This window comes from Miscanthus floridulus, chromosome 10 (assembly GCF_019320115.1).
Source record: "Miscanthus floridulus cultivar M001 chromosome 10, ASM1932011v1, whole genome shotgun sequence".
NCBI lineage: Eukaryota > Viridiplantae > Streptophyta > Magnoliopsida > Poales > Poaceae > Miscanthus > Miscanthus floridulus.
In genome coordinates this window covers 100,894,600-100,912,877 of record NC_089589.1, presented here as the reverse complement: position 1 = coordinate 100,912,877, position 18,278 = coordinate 100,894,600, and the positions used below count along the sequence as shown (strand labels likewise).

At 40.5% G+C, this 18,278-nt stretch overlaps 1 non-coding gene across 1 annotated transcript; it reads left to right on the top strand.

Moving 5' to 3' along the window:
- The first annotated feature begins 17,263 nt into the window (after positions 1–17,263).
- On the top strand, positions 17,264–17,372 carry LOC136490523 (small nucleolar RNA R71). Its single transcript, XR_010767802.1, has one exon. It is a non-coding gene; the product is annotated as a small nucleolar RNA R71 (small nucleolar RNA).
- The last annotated feature ends 906 nt before the right edge of the window (positions 17,373–18,278 follow it).

Here is an 18,278-nt window from a genome sequence, read left to right as displayed (position 1 = left end):
TGATTCCATTTTGCTAAAAAGCATTGTTAGTGTTTATTGCATATACCATTAGTTAAGTTACAAGATCATGGTTGTAGTTGAGCACTAGCATCATACTACCCAATGCAATACCCCATAGGTAACAAGGCACAAGGTACAAAGTACTAGGAAATCCTTAGTGGTAGTCAAGGTAGACACATGCAATATGAATTAAATGATTAAAGGTGTATAGGACAACAAGGAAGATCCCATGCTATACTTGCCATAAAATTAGATCCTTCTTCCAATCCAAATCTTCAAAGATCTACTTCTTGATTCAACACATAAAGCTCACCGACTGGACATGATCATAAAGCACCACACAAACATCCATGCAATCATACATGAAGCAAACAATAGAACTAAATCAGAACAGTACACTAGACATAAAATCAAGACGAAAGTTTGTAAAGCGAATCTACGTCTCGCTACGAACACACGGACGCGAAAATCACTCTAATCGGAGCTACTGTTAAAAAGATACATCTACCGATAGATTTGCTTTGTATGTGGAAAAGAAAACTATAGGCTTCATTTATTTTAACTATATAAATTCATAAATAAGATATTTTATAAATAATATAAACTGAATTAAGTCAAATTTATATTTGAATTAGAAAACTAAAGTAAAACAAATCATATTCCATTTACAAAATCTAGTTGCAAAATTATTATTCAAATTAGAGTTTAAACCATGAAATTTTAGAAATAGTGTCATGATAAACATTGTTACTAATGCATAGATCTCGTTGCAATGAATCTAGCACAACTTGAACGGGTCAATTCGGAGCTAAAACATAGAAGATATGAATTAAAGAAGATTTCCTTTAAAATAATAGATTAAATCTAACCAGAAATTTTAAAAGTTGAAAACATATCTAATAGTAGTATGAACATGTAGATTATGGAATTACAAACCTAACGCAAGTTGAACGGGTCAAATCGGAGTTAAAACGACAAAGTTATAGCCTAGATAAATCTAATGGCAAAACTGTAAATAACTGAAAACATATTTTTGAAGTCAACCGAACAAAATACGCTTTTAAAAGAAGAAGGCATAATCTGTCAAATACGCAATGGACCATGGGTTAGAATCTATAAAAGGGTTGGGGCTCTTTAGCAATTGTTCCAGCCCAAGGGGTATGGAGGGATGTAAGCCGTTGGATTAGAGTTGGATGGATGAGATTAGCTCTAGAGAGTGGACTGCGGGTTCTATATTAAAAAACTCGAGGGACTCTTTAGAAATATGCCAGGCGAAGGGGTATAACTTCTAATTGCCGTTAGATCTAGGATAGGGGCTGAGATTAGACAGGGACGGGGGAGAGGGGAATAGCCGGCCGAAACAGTGGAGCTGCGGGGGATTCCTCGCCAGCGTTTGGCGATTGCTCGTCGACGCAATTGGGGAATGCTTCTTCGAAGCTTGATTTGACTCGGATTACGCACAAGGAGCTAGACATCACTATGGCAAAGTAAGCACATCGATCTATGGCCACTAAAATCGAGCAGAGGCGGCTTGATGCGAGCTATGGCGGTGGCGTAGCAGCTACGGCGCGGGGAGACAAAGATGGAGCGATAGAGAGGGAGAAAAGGGGTTTGGCATGCTCGCAACTTCAACGAGAATCTCGGGAACAAACTTTCCATGATGGAGGGGCGTCTAATCAGCTCGGCGACGTCGGCTCTTCTAGACGAAATCGGATGGGCGGCGCTAGGGCATAGACGGCGCTACAGCTTTGCTCTATGGCACGGTTTAGAACAACATGAGCACGGAGCTCGATATTTATGAGGCACGGTGGCTTAGGGTGCACGCCAAGGAGGAGACGGTGTAGACACGGACTCACCGTCTGTGAGACTGAATCGGCAGAGCCCGAGCGGGTCACGACCAGAAGTAGGAGATGGCGCCGACAAGCGGGCCTGGCTGGTCAGTTGCACAAGGAGAGGGCAGAGCGGGCTCGGTGCTGGGCCGCGGGGATGGGCCGGCATCAAGGTGGGGAAAAGTGGGGTGGGCCGCTAGCATTGCTGGCTGCGAGGAGGGGGAAGAGCAGGTCTACGCATGAGCTGATGAGGAGAGGGAAGCTAGGCCACAGGAGACGAAGAGAAGCAAGCCGGGCTAAGCAGCCACCCGGGCCAAAAGAGAGAGGAGGGAGGATTTGTATTTTTTTCTTTTCCTTTCTTTTCAAACCATTTTCAAATGAGTTTTGAATTTCTATTTTGAATTTTGGAATCAGCCACTCAATAAAAAAATAATATGCCATAGCATGTATGCACACTCATGTTGCTACCTTATGATAAATTTTAATTTAACAAAAAGTTTTATTTCCTACATTTTCATGAGCACAAAAATTCATAATTAAATCATTTTAGCTCTATTTTCAAATGAGGCAAATTTTAGGGTGTTACAATTCTACCTCCCTTAAGATGAATCTCGTCCTTGAGATTCGGAAGACATCGACTAGAAGATAGAGATACTCCGTCTTTGGACTCTTCTTTACTTCCTCGTGTAGTTTCATCGTCTTGATAAAGATCCCACTTTACTTTGCATACCTATTAACCTTACTCCAAGTAACTTATCAAACTGATTCCAAGATTCTGATAGGTACTCCAAACAATACTCAGGTAACTCCAATCACTAGGCCACCTTTCCTATAATACCAATTCTCTTTCTTAAAATATCCACCTTCCAACGAAGCCTGATAAACCTCTTGGTCAAAAGAGGATTCTACTACCAATCTTTAAAACATTTAAGGATTCTGGTTAAGTTGCTCGACTCTCAAACACAACTCTTAGTCCATGGTGTCGTTCAAATCTTCTTAGCATAACTCTCTCTTGCTAAAAACATTGACAACGACTTTTGCTTCTCCAAATGATTGCACTTTTCCAAGTCATAAAACCTTGATTGCTTCAATCCAACAATGATGTCGCAAGCTCATAACCAACTTCATTCCAACGAGCATTTCACAAGCTCAAGACCATCTTAGTGAAGATGTCCTGTAGATTCTTGTGATCCTCCCATATATCACTTTTACGCCTAGAAGATAGTACTTCTATGCTCCACAATGAATAACTCCAGATAACATGTTAGGCAGTTTAACACACGCTTCCTTAGTTGACTTAATGAACAAGCCACTACTTTTCTTCTCGTATGAGGACACATCCCACACGTTGACAAGGTGCATCCTAGTGGATATAAAGCTCTTGTCCTGATTTGGCAAAGCTAATACATAGTTTTTACTTCAACCTCTTCTTCCAAGCTCACCTGAGGTTTCTTGATCCAACAAGTAACACATCTTTAACAAAGATACCTGCACTTGATAGTGACTTCCCGTCTAGAGTCACAACCTATATTCCCACTAGAATGTATGAAACCTTCATCTTGCATCTCCTTCAACTTGGCTACCCCCCTTAAGAAAAGATCAACTAGGGGACATAAAAAGGGTAGCTTGCACCTTCTTCTCTATGAGCTAACTAGTATCACAACGTCCTGACATCCCAATGAGACTCTTGTGTATGGGCAAGAACAAGAAATCTAAAATTCCTCGCGAGCAGAAAAACAATAGCGCAGTAAAATGGCTGTAACTATCATTCTGTTAATCCAATGAAGTTGTGCTTATACCATTGGAAAGCTTATAAAATTCTCCATGACTTCCTTATAGAACACTTTTCCAAATTCTATAGTTAACTTGGTCTAAAATAGTGCACAAGAGAAACTACTCCAGGTTCCAAACAGCACAGATGCATCTCCTTGTGATTTTTGTATCTCCATAACCAAAATAGCTATCAAACGGATTTTGCGGTCGAAGAAAGGTATGGAAGTCTACTATTGTCCAAAATTTTCTCATGATTTCTGATCATCCAAAATCAGAGATATAAGCCAATAAAGATAGGTTGCTCTGAAAGACAAGATAGAGGAAATAGGAGAAACCAAAACCCAACTATTTATTGCACGGATCCTTATACCTTAGGCCCATAAACTAAATGAAATTATGGGCAAACCCCATAAGATCATTGCATTCATTACAAAGATCCAAAACAAGCATGAGCATAATGACAATTCGACAAATCCATAAAGGTGCACAACTCAATCATTGACTCAACTTGCGATACTATCGTCCTCATTGTACAAGGGGTAACAATCCTAAGACTCGTCTTCAGATTACGCAAGAAGGCGATGAGGAGTAGTTCTAAAAGCATATCAAATCAAGCAGTGGAGATGAGAACAAAGACTTTAAAATAAGCACCATGGTAGAGATGAATAACAAGGGTAGAAATATAGTAGAGAAGAAAATATCAAGGTTCATAGAGCAAGGGTTTTTTTAGCAACTTTAAACCTTAAAACGACCAGTTTCTACTAGGCGTGCGTCCTACAGTTAGCATTGCTCTGATACTACTTTGTAGCACCCAGTTTTAAGAATAAAAACCAGATACACACCATATATGAGCCTAGGAAGTCAAATCTCACATATAGCTACAAATAAGGGTAATATCAATAGACAATGCTCAATATATAACGTACTTAGTATAAAGAATATAACCTTAAATAGAAAATAGCAGAAAAGACAACTCCGATCTTCGGGTGAAGACTCTAATTCTATAGGGACAACTGATTGGTTGATCACAAGCCTAATTCCTCTAAACTCTAGCAATCTGGTACCCATCTGGGATTTTTATCCAAATAATTGAAAAAAGCAAGCGTAAGTACATGTCGTACTCAACAAATATAACATGGGGTTCATGAGGCTCAAAAGGCTAACACTGGTTTGACTATGATTAGCTTTTAATGAGTCATGATTTTAGCAATTGAATAGCAACAAGTTTATCACATGCCTATATAAACACATGATCAGGTAAACATGATTAATGAATAGTATAAATAGTAATAATTAATTACCATCTTTATCATCAATATCATCAGTGTTCATCATCTATTCCGTAAATGTTCCAAGGCCGCTCATGACCGTGAGCACGACTGATATACCCGTTTTACACTCTGCTGAGGTTTTACACTTTCACTATGAGTCATGATTTACCCTTTCACCCGAGGTGATTAGCCTCTTGACCCACTACCAAAGAAGGTCGGTAGGGTTCACTATGAAGCCTTTCAAAGGTTCGTCTAACAAGTTAGAACCACTAGGTTTCTGTGGCCTGCGAATGTAGGGCTCCACTTTCGATAGGCACAATGACGCGCAGCCTATACACTGATGGACAAAGGTCGCACTATATCCAACTCGGAACACAACCCTCTTGCGCCATAAAGGTAACCACTAACAAGCTAGAAAAAGTCCTCATACTGAGCTATAGCCAGAGCCATATAGCCCTCACAGCTGTACTGTAAGTTCTAGATGATCACTTACAGATAAGTCCTTAGGGAGAGGAATCTAGAGCACCATAAAAACAACCCAATGCTTTAGCCCCCTGATTCCATGTTGCTAAAAGCATCTTTTAGTGTTTATTGCATATACCATTAGTCAAGTTACAAGATCATGGATGTAGTTGAGCACTAGCATCACACTACCTAATGCAATACCCCATAGGTAACAAGGCACAAGGTACAATGTACTAGGAAATCCTTAGTGGTAGTCAAGGTAGACGCATGCAGTATGAATTAAATGATTAAAGGTGTATAGGACAACGAGTAAGATCCCATGCTATACCTGCCTTAAAATTAGATCCTTCTTCCAATCCAAATCTTCAAAGATCTGCTTCTTGATTCAACACATAAAGCTCACTGACTGGACATAATCATAAAGCACCACACAACATCCATGCAATCATGCATGAAGCAATCAATAGAACTAAATTAGAATAGTACACCTACCATAAAATCAAGACAAAAAGTTTGTAAAGCGAATCTACGTCTCGCTACGAACACACAGACGTAAAAATCACTCTAATCGGAGCTACGGTTAAAAAGATACATCTACCGATAGATTAGCTTTATACGTGGAAAAGAAAACTATAGGCTTTATTTATTTTAACTATATAAATTCATATATAAGATATTTTATAAATAATATAAATTAAATTAAGTCAAAGTTAGATTTGAATTATAAAACTAAAGTAAAACAAATCATATTTTATCTATCAAATCCAATTGCATAATTATTATTCAAATTAGAGTTTAAACCATGAAATGTCAAAAATAGTGTCATGATAAAAATTGTTACTAATGCGTAGATCTCGTTGCAATGAATCTAGCACAACTTGAACGGGTCAATTCGGAGCTAAAACGTAGAAGATATGAGTTAAACAAGATTTCCTTTAAAATAATAGATTAAATCTAACCATGAATTTTAAAAGTTGAAAACATATCTAACAGTAGTATGAACATGTAGATTATGGAATTACAAACCTAACGCAAGTTGAACGGGTCAAATCAGAGTTAAAACGACAAAGTTATAGCCTAGATAAATTTAATGACAAAACTGTAAATAACTGAAAACGTATTTTTGAAGTGAACCGAACAAAATATGCTTTTAAAAGAAGAAGGCGTAATCTGTCAAGTACGCAATGGACCGCAGGTTAGAATTTGTAAAAGGGCAAGGGCTCTTTTGCAATTGTTCCAGCTAAAGTGGTATGGAGGGATGTAAGCCGTTGGATTAGAGTTGGATGGATGAGATTAGATCTGGAGAGTGGACTGCAGGTTCTATATTTAAAAACTCAAGGGACTCTTTATAAAATATGCCAGGCGAAGGGGTATCGACTTCTAATGGTCGTTAGATCTAGGATAGGGGGCTACGATTAGACAGGGATGGGGGAGAGGGGAATAGCCGGCCGGAACAGTGGAGCTACGGGGGATTCCTCGCCAGCGTTTGGCGATTGCTCGCCGGCGCAATTGGGGAAAGCTTCTTCGGAGCTTGATTTGACTCGGATTAGGCACAGGGAGCTAGAGATCACTACGGCGAACTAAGCACAACAATCTATGGCCGCTAAAATTGAGTAGAGGCGGCTTGAGGCAAGCTATGGCGGCAGCGTAGCAGCTACGGCGCGGGGAGACCAACACAGAGCGAGAGAGAGAGGGAGAAAAGGGGTTTGGCATTCTCGCAACTTCAACAAGAATCTTGGGAACAAACTTACCGTGATGGAGGGGCATCTAATCGGCTCGGCTACATTGGCTCTTCTCGGCAGAATCGGATGGGCGGTGCTAGGGCACAGACGGCACTGCGGCTTTGCTCCAGGCCACGGTGGAGAACGACATAGGCTTGGAGCTTTATATTTATGAGGTAGGGTGGCTTAGGGTGCACACCAAGGAGGAGATGGCATGGGCATAGACTCACCAGTGGTGGGACTACATCGGCATAGTCTAGGCGGGTCACGACCAGAGGTAGGAGATGGCACCGACAAGCGAGCCCGGCTGGTCAGTCGCACAAGGACAGGTCAGAGCGGGTCGGTGCTGGGCCACGGGGATGGGCCGGCATCAAGGCGGGGAAAGGAGGGGTGGGCCGCTGGCCTTGCTGTTTGCAAGGAGGGAGAAGAGCAGGCCTACCCGCGAGCTACAGAGGAGAGGGAAGCTGGGCCGTAGGAGAGGAAGAGAAGCAGGCCGGGCTGAGCAGCCACCGGAGCCAAAAGAGAGAGGAGGGAGGATTTTTATTTTTTTCTTTTCCTTTCTTTTCAAACTATTTTCAAATGAGTTTGAATTTCTATTTAGAATTTTGGAATCAGCCACTCAATAAAAAAATAATATGCCACAACATGTATGCACACTCATGTTGCTACCTCATGATAAATTTTAATTTAACAAAAAGTTTTATTTCCAACATTTTCATGAGCACAAAAATTCATAATTAAATCATTTAGCTCTATTTTCAAAAGAGGCAAATTTTAGGGTGTTACAACGTGTCCGGTTAGGACGACCACAGTGTCCGGTCAGTAGCAGAAAGGTGGGTTTTGTCCCTAATGGCTACTTTCTCGGTGGGGCTTATAAATAGACCCCAACCGGCCATTTGAGTGAAGTGGAGAGCCGAGGAATCACACCAAGGGTGTTGATACACTATTTTAGTGATCTCCCCTTGCATAGTGCTTAGTGATTCATTAGGTGATTAGCGTAGGTGCTTTGCGAAGTGCTTAGGTTGATTAGACCACCGCTTATGCGCTTGCTCTTGGTTTAGGCCTAGTGTTTAGTGAGGTTTGCATACCTCTTACCACTCGGTGCTTGCGCGCACCATTGTTGTACATCAGAGGGACTTGTAGTCTTGGGAGATCACAACAACCGCGTTTATGGTGTGGCTGCCACCGTGTACCGAAGGGAACAAGGCCCGCGGCGGTTCGGCCGGAAGCTTGATAGTGAAGACGGTGGGGAGCGGTCCAGGAGAGGCTTGCCGGAAGGCACACCGGAGACCCACTTGCGCGTGGGGAAGGCCCGGGCTATCGACGGAGTTGCCCACTGGGACCTTGGCCCTTGCGAGGGGCTCCAATGAGGACTAGGGGGAAGCTTGCGCGCTTCTCGATACCTCGATAAAAATACCGGAGTCGTCGAGAGGAGTTTGCATATCTTTACCTTACTCTTTAGCTTCCGCATTTACATTGTTTGCCTAACTCCTCTTGCGGTAGAGATAGCAACACACTAGCAAAACCGTAGTTGCACATTTAGATAGTTTATCTTTTGCATAGGTTTTGCTAAGAATAGAAAAAGAAGCCATAGTTTAGAGTTAGAATTTTAAGTTGCCTAATTCACCCCCCCTCTTAGGCGTCACGGTCCCTTTCAGATAGAAGTACCATATTGCATTGGATATGTGCACAAACTCAATAGGTACTATATTGTTACTTACCATTTATCAAATAACCTCTCTTTATTTAACTGGATCGGATGGCGGTGTCTCCTACAACAATAATTATAGGTTGATTCGAAAATAAAGTGAAGGTACACATATCTTTTATATTTTTAATCAATCATAAAATCTATAGGATACACTATATTGGTTGTGATTCTCTTGCATATTTATTTGCATCTGTCTACAAGATAAAGAGACAATAGTCATTAGATACACTAGCAAAAGTGACTGTGCCTTGCATGGAACCAAATATGTTTTTGAATCGGACTTCATATCGATGGACGGCACGACTCATGGATCCGGGTCACATACAAACACACGGAAGACGCTGGGACAGTTTGAGAATTAAAAAAAGCAAGAAGAAGGAAACCCTTTGCTTTTTATTATTAGCTATAGATAAAGTGATATATAATGATATAGATAAAGATATAGATTTATACTATAGGATAGATTAGATACGATGGGTTTCCTATAAGAAAGCCATAGCATAAATGAAAGATTCCTCATCCTTGCAAAAACTGGAGGAGCAACAACACTCTTTTCGTGTGCATGGCAGTGATCAAGAGCAGTACCAGGCAGATGACGACCACACGCTTCATAGCCGCTGTACCTTTGGTTCTTCTGATCATTTCTGTAGCCTCCCCATCATGCTGCCATGCTTGGAACCACAACAGTTGGGACCGTTAACGCCAGATCCACTTATTTACTCAATTACACTTCATGCATGTTTTTCTGTCAACCAAGAAATCTTGTCTAATTATGTTTTACTTGCGTGTACTTTGTTGGTGTGTGGAACAGGCACCACACAGCTGCACCACTCGTTGCTGGAGGCGGCGTCGGCTCGAGGACTATCATTGCCACTGCGATATTACAATCTTGACTCGGAAGAAGAGTGTTCAAATAGGTACTGCCACTGGGTTGCCTAGTCCATGATAAAAAGAAGTACCGCCGAGGAGCCTACTACACTGAAACAAGATGGGAGTGCTGCTGCCCACATCAAGGCCTTGGATACCTATTTATCCACCTCAATCCATGTGTGCTGAAGTGGTTTGGCGTGGAATTTAGTTTAAATTCCATGCCAAACCACTTCAGCACACACGGTTGAGGTGGATACATAGGTACCAAACAGCTCTTAAGGCATCGGGTAGTGGTGTAACGACTACATCCACCTCTTTTTGATGCAGGGCTTCAACAAATAAAAATCTTTTTCACTATTGACCAGTACCTGTAGTGACTACTTCTATTGGAGTCGAAGTTGGGAACTCACTGCTCTGTTCTCCAACTTTTTTAAGGAATACATCAACTGATTTCTTCCCAAATATCTGTCAAAGTTTTAAGCATTAGATACAAAATCCAGGGTATAAATCTCTCTCTCCTCTAACCTTATCTTCTTCTCCTTCGTCCCATTGTCTTCTTCACCTCCTCCACCTCCAACCCTGGTAATGCACCGGTGGCTGCCAACGCCTTGCCATCCAGTATCGCCACCTCACCACGCCGCCCATTGTGCCTTCTTCGCCTCCTCCTCCTCCTGCCCTAGTGACGCCCTGGTGGCTGCCCACTCCTCACCATCCAGCATGGCCACCTCACCGCTCTGCATCGTAGTAGCCTACTAGTCGTTCTTGCTACCACATCCTCGCTGTCCCATATGCCTGCTCCTTCACCTTCCGCCAACTTCCCAACCCAGTACAAACATACTTCCCAACCTGCTAGAGCTCAGCTCAGCTAGGGCGCCATGGTCAGCCACGAGGTAGGCGACGAACATGGAGAGGGAGAGGCAGTGGCAGAGGACAGAATTAAGCTATGGCATACATGGTTTAACAGAAACAAAATGCTGTTGACGATCACTAACACCCGTTTTGACCACCAACATTTCACACAAAAGCAAGATAAAGCAAGGTAAAACATCATCACATGTGTTTAATTTGCTTTATAATTCACCTAGTTCCACTTGTACATGGGAAAATATCAAGGTTCATAGAGCAAGAATTTTTGTAGCAATTTCTAAACCTTAGAACGACTAGTTTCTAACTAGACTTGCGTCCTACAGTCAGCATTGTTCTGATACCACTTTGTAGCACCCGGATTTAAGAACAAAACCAGATACACACCATATGTGAGCCTAGGAAGTCAAATGTCACATATAGCTACAAATAAGGGTAATATCAAAAGACAATGCTTAAATACATAGCGTATTAGTATAAAGATTATAACCTCAGAGTATAGACAGCGGAAAGACAACTCCGATCTTCAGGCGAAGACTCTAGTTCTACAGGAACAACTGACTGGTTGATCACAAGCCTAATTCCTCCAAACTCTAGCAATCTGGTACCCATCCGGGATTTTTCCAAATATGTGTAAAATAATGCAAGCGTAAGTACATGTCGTACTCAATAAATATAACATGGGGTTCATGAGGCTCAAAAGGCTGACACTAGTTAACTGCGATTAGCTTTTAATGAGTCATGATTTTAGCAATTGAGTAGCAACAAGTTCATCACAAGCCCATATAAACACATGATCAGGTAAGCATGAATAATGAATAACATAAATAAAAATCATTAGTGAGCATCTTTATTATTAGTATCATCAGTGTCCATCATCATTAACCATTAGTGATCATCTATTACGTAAGGGTTCTAAGGCCGCTCGTGACCGTGAGCACGGCTGATATACCAGTTTTACACTCTGCAGAGGTTGTACACTTTCACTGTGAGTCGTGATTTACCCTTTCGCCCAAGGTAGCTAATCTCTTGACCCACTTCCAAGGAAGGTCGGCAGGGTTCACTATGAAGCCTTTCAAAGGTTTGTCTAACAAGTTAGGGCCATTAGATTCGCTTGGCAAACAGATGTAGAGCCCCCCTTCCTGATGGCACATTGACACGCAGCCTATACATATGGGGATAGAGGCCGCTCTATACCTGATTCGGCAAGCCATTCTTACGCCAATGAAGGTAACCACTGACAAGCTAGAAAAGGTCCTCATACTGAGCTAAAGCCAAAGCCATATAGCCCTCACAACTATACTGTAAGTCCCGGATGATCACTTATAGATAAGTCCTTAGAGAGAGGAATCTAGAGCACCATAAAACAGCCCAATGCTCTAGACCCCTTGTTCCATGTTGCTAAAAAGTATCTATTAATGTTTATTGCATATACCATTAGTCAAGTTACAAGATCATGGTTGTAGTTGAGCACTAGCATCATACTACCCAATGCAATACCCCAAAGGTAACAAGGCACAAGGTACAAAGTACTAGGAAATCCTTAGTGGTAGTCAAGATAGACACATGCAGTATGAATTAAATGATTAAAGGTATATAGGACAACAAGGAAGATCCCATGCTATACTTGCCTTAAACATCGATCCTTCGGTAAGCTTTAATCTTCAATGTTCTTCTTCTTCTTGATCACCACGTATATCTCACCGACTGGACTTAATCATAAAGCACCACACAAGCATCCATACAATCATACATGAAGCAAATAATAGATCTAAATTAGAATAGTACACCAAACATAAAATCAGGATGAAAAGTTCATGAAACGAATCTACGTCTCGCTACGAACACAAAGACGCAAGAAGCACACTAATCGGAGCTACGGTGAAAAAGATACATCTACCGAAAGATTTGCTCATAGGAGAAAATATAAAACTATTAGCTTCATGTGCTTTAATTATACAAAAACATATATAAGATATTTTATAGATAATATAATTTAAGTCAAATTTAAGTTTGAATTGTAATACTAAAGTAAAACAAATCATATTTTATTTATAAAATCCAATTACATAATTATTATTTAAATTAGAGTTTAAACCATGAAATTTTAGAAATAGTGGCATGGTAACTACTATTACTAACGCATAGATCTCGTCGCTTTGAATCTAACGCAACTTGAATGGACTAAAACGGAATTAAAACGCAGAAGATATGAAATAAACAAGATTTCCTTTAATAAAATAATAGATTAAATCTAATTACGAATTTTAAAAGTTGAAAACCTACTAAACAGTAGTATTAACATGTAGATTATGAAATTACGAACCTAACGCAAGTTGAACGGATCAAATCGGAGTGAAAATGGAGAAGTTATGGCTAAAGCAAATCAGTGGCAAATCTATAAATAAGTGAAAACATATTTTGGATCTAAACCGAAGAAACTACGCTTTTCGAAAGAAGAAAACGTAATCTCTGATTGTGCTATGGTCTGCGGGTTGATTTCAGAAAATATTAGGGCTCTTTTGCAAAATTCCTAGACGACGGGGTATGGATGAATATCGGCCATCGGATCAGACGCAGGCGGCCGAGATTGGATCAGCGGTGGAAGAGGCGATAGTGGTGGGCCAGAACAGGGAAAATCACGGTGGCGCACCATGGCCGGCAACGGAGCTCGGCGGCAAAACTCAAAAACGACCCTACGGTGCATGGTTTTCGATGGAGAAGACACGAAAGGATAGAGGAGGAGATGTCGAACTTACTGCGAAGGATTGCGGCGACACAGAGCAAGCGAAGGTAGCGCACAGCTTGGCACAGCGGACGGCTCGTCGGCGGCACGGACAGCGGCGACGACGACGATGACGGCGACGGCGACGACGATGGCAATGGCGAGAGAAAGAGGAGAAAAATATGATTTACTACACAAGGGATTTCCCAAACTAGGGGCTCCATTTATGATAGTTTTGTTGTGCTTTGCCCAAAGGGTTGGTTGATATATATAGGAAGAAAAACTCCCCACATCCACGTGAACTAACGATATGGTACTAATTGACGTTGCATCGTCCACCTGCACTAATGGGCCTAAATAAACATTAAAGCCCATTAGTAAATAAATGCATGGGCCTTTATGATATATTAGGATTATTGCACATGGGCTTTGAGCGTTGGGAAAAATGAGAGATTTATTATTTTCAGAATTAATTAATTTAATGGATAAAATAATTATAGAAAAGTCAAGAATTGATATTTAAGCCACGAAAAATACTCCGAGACCTCCGAACATTGGGGGAAAATTCCTAGAGACACTTTGGAACATGATGAACCCAAATAAAGTATTTGGAGCTCATAAAAAGATTGTTGGGAACTTGGAACATAAAGATTAAGGTGAAGGAGGTAGGAATTAAATTCCAGAAAGAAATTGAAAAATTCCTAGAGATAGATATTCGTCTCCTAAACGTATAAAAAACATACATTTTGCACATAGAAACACGAGGTGTAACCGGCATGAATGCAACAAACATGTTTCTACCTTATGATAAATTTTAAATTAATGAAAATTTTTATTTTCCTATGTTTTCATGTGCACAAAAATTTACAAATAAATCATTTTAACTCTATTTTAAAAAGTGGCAAATTTTAGGGTGTTACAATAAATCTCCAGAACTCTAGTATCACTAGAAACAAGATAAAGAGCAGCTCAGACCTTCTCATATCATATCCGTCAATTACCTAGACTTAGCTCAAGGATATGCTACCCATGAGTTTCAAGTTCAGGGTAAATCTTTATATCAAAACAGTCATATTTAAACTCAGGAGAATTCAAGGCTAAAAACTAGGTACTTGAAAGGAATTACAACAGAGCAACTATTCATCATTTCCATTGCAAGAGATTATCCTCAGAGTCCTTTTATTTAACTAGAAAATTAGACACCTTACTATTATATATATATATAGCTAACATAGATTTTTATTTTGTTTTAGTTTGTTATGCATCTTTTTATGACTTTAACAAATATATATAAAACTCTAAGATAATAAAACTGAAAAGGGAAAGAAATACTTAGCTAGACACATGGGGGATTCTCCTCCCCCAAGCTAGATGTTGTCGTGGTCTTTCTTAAAATCTCTCTCATCCTGCCAGAAGTTGTTTTCCTCGTGTAGCAGGTGCAGCAACGGTTTGGGAAAAATGTACTTCGGATCGATGGTTTTACTTCTGATCATCCTGCAAAATAATCCAACAAGAACACCAAAACTCGAGGCATAGATTAGGATAAGGGGTTAGCAATCAGCCAATCAGAGATTTGTTGTCCTTGGAGGTTTAGACAGATTTCTAATTGACAAAGTTCTAGCAGGATGTCTATTTAATATTTTTAGATTTTCTTTTTTATATAATGTAGAAAGAAATATGTATGCATGTTTATTTTTATTTTTTTTATTTTTATGCGACCACAGTGAATATTCCCTTGGGCTTTTACACACCGAGAAAATTTTCACATGGGGCTTTAGGCTTTATGATGTAATATAATAATGAAACTTTTTACTTTTCTTTTCTAAATGCAATGCTAATGCACAAAAGTAAATATGCTAAAGTGAAAAATAATTCATGCAATGCTAAAAAGTAAATATGGATAACTACTGATCTTACCTCATGGCCAAGGTTTGGATTTTAAGTCCTCCGGATAGGACTTGGCTAGAGAAGAGTCCTTTACTTTTCGGTTGCCTCATCCGGTCCCGGCGATGGAGACTCTGATGATTGCGCCTTTTGTGACTTTGGTGACGATGGTACCTTCTCCTTCCACACCTGCTTGGTCTGTGGACTTTGGCGGAGCGGGTTCATCCTTTACAACTCCTTCAGGTTCCCTGTTTTCCTCCCATTCATTCATTGGATATTGATTCTTTTGGTTTTGGGATGATCGGCGTCTTCTCCTAGAGCGGAACTTCTTCGGCTGCTCATAAGTGGTATAACTATTATAATAACAGCGTACCTTTTCTCTAGGGAATTGGAACTGGACTTGTCCAGATCCAACGTAGATGATCGCGTTGGTAGTGTTGAGGAACGATCTTCCAAGGATGATGGGTGTATCGTCTTCTTTGTTTACCCATGTCTAGAACCATGAAGTCGGCAGGAGCATAGTGATCATGTATTCTTACCATAATATCTTTTGCTACCCCCTCTGGAAATCAGATTGATTGGTCTGCCATCTACAATTGCATATATGTAGGGAACAAAGGTTCATTACCAAATAAATATTTATACGTTACCTTGGACATTATGTTGACTCCAGATCCAATGTCGTAGAAGGTCTTGTGGAATATTCTTTGTCTAATAGTACACTCGATCGTTGGTACGCCTAGATCATCTTTCTTAGCAAGGAATGATGAAGCGAGGAGGTAGTTGTACTCTGATCGGAGTGTGTTGATCATGTTGACTGTCTCTTCTTGTGGCTGCCTGGCTTTGTTCTTTCTCCTTCTCCTATTCTTCTTCTTCTTGGTCATTGTTGTCACTTCGAGTAGGTACGACGTCTGTGGATGTCTAGGATAACGATGTATACGATTCTTGAACAAAAACTTCTCCTTTCTATCCTTGATTGTGAAGCAGATCTTGGCACTATCTGCGTAGATGATGGCTTTTATGGTGCATAGGAAAGGTTGACCAAAAATAATGGGTGCCCTTACATCTCCACCTATTTCCCAAACCACAAAGTCTACGGGAACATATGATTGTCCCACTCAAATAGTGGCATCTTCAAGAATTCCCTTGGGGTAACAGAGTGACTAATCTGCAAGCTACAAATGCATATTTGTGTACAATAAAGAACCTCCATTAATTCGATCAAAGATTACCTTAGGCATGATGTTGATTCTTGCTCCGAAGTCTCAGACAACTTTTTGGAAAATGTGAGGTCCAATGGCGATGGGGATGACAGGTCTGCCTAGGTCGCTCTTCTTCTCAGGCAAGGTATAATCTATCCACCTTCCCATCGATGGCTCCGCGTAGTAGTAAGTTGCATTGTGAATATCGATAAGATTTGTAGTTTCTAGATTTTCCGGTTGCCCTGGAATCCTACCTTTATCGGACGAAGAAACAGGAGCCGCCAGCTGAGCTATTTGTGATTCTAACATTTTATTAAAGCTATGATGGTTCTTAATGGCAGAAGCAAAGCTATCAATTCTATTATTTATGTTCTCTAAAATTTTATGATTGGAAGCTACCTTTCTAGATAATCCCTCCATAATTTTGGATTGACCAGCAATTAAATCTCTCAAGGGTGTTTGATTGAAATTATTAAAATTATTACCTTGATAGTTACCTTGGTAGTTCGGCCTTGTTGCTGGTTCCATCTTTGATCCTGCTGAGGATGAGAGTAATTATTGTTGTTGACAAAACTCATATCCTCTTGGGTTTTAGGACAGTTATTCCCTGAATGCCCAGTGCTGCCACACACTTCATATGTCATGCGAGAATCATAAATGTGCATGACTTCTTGCTTCTCATTGGCTCGATCTTCAAGCTTCTTCATCAATAGGTCTATCTTGGAAGACATCATGTCTACTTCCTTGAGTTGATGTATACCTCCGCCTCTTTTGCGGGTTTGAGCACGTTCTTCATTCCAACCTTGATTGGAGGCCATCTTCTCCACCAGAGTTGTTGCATCGGGTATGGTGAGTGACAGGAATGCAGCTCCAGCAGCAGCATCCATTGTCTCATGGGAACTGTTGGACAGCCCGTGATAGAAAGTCTATAAGAGTAGTCAATTCTCCATCCCATGATGAGGACATTCTATAATATAATCTTGAAAATGTTCCCATGCCTCAGGGATAGATTCATCATGTTGTTGCTGAAAGCTTGAGATTCTCCCACGTAGAGCATTAGTCTTTCCTGTGGGAAAGAATTTTGCGAGAAAGGCAGTGGAGCAGTTATCCCATGTAGTATTCCTATCTTTATTGGCATAGAACCACTGTTTTGCCTTCCCCAAGAGTGAGAATGGGAAAAGGCAAAGTAGTATGGCATCCTAGGTTACTCCTTTGATGGTGAAGATGCTACTGATCTCCAAGATGTGTTGGAGATGTGCACTTGCATCTTCATTTGCCTTTTCACAAAACTGAATGGCTTGCACCATGTTGATGAGAGATGGCTTGAGCTCGAATCCATTATCTCCGACATACGAAGTTGGATGACAGGTGGGGCCAGGGGTGGCCAGGTGGCCCCACCTATCACGGGTGGCCCTCCGCTTTGGTGACATGGCTTCTGGACCCTTCTAGAGTCTTCCCACATAGGTACCACGTCGGAACTCCGTATTGTCCTTTGACGATTAGGTCCTCCTTGGTGGTTTTCTGATTAAACCCTGCTGGAATCACAAATTCACAAAAACTTATGGAATTTATTAGTTTAAACTCCTAAACCTTCATTGGTGATTATATTTATGCCCTTATGCATGTTTAATTGACGGTTTAAGTTGGTTATTAACTACCGTCAACAATTAGATCTAGTTTGTTTATAAATTTACTCTTATCAGATAGTTGATTGCATACATGTTATAATCTCCCTTTTAATCTGAATCGGTTGTTTAGCCGTTAGTTTGTGCTTTCAAAGATGAAATCATTGATCTTTATAATTGGGTGTATTGTACTTGTTTTTTTCTTGATTAATCAGTCATCATGAATCTACCATGATCCATGAGCATCGGTTATTTTGATTCACATCATTATCATTTAATAATAGCCAATCATCCTTGATTTAAATATCTTACTTTCATGGATATGCTGGATATCGACT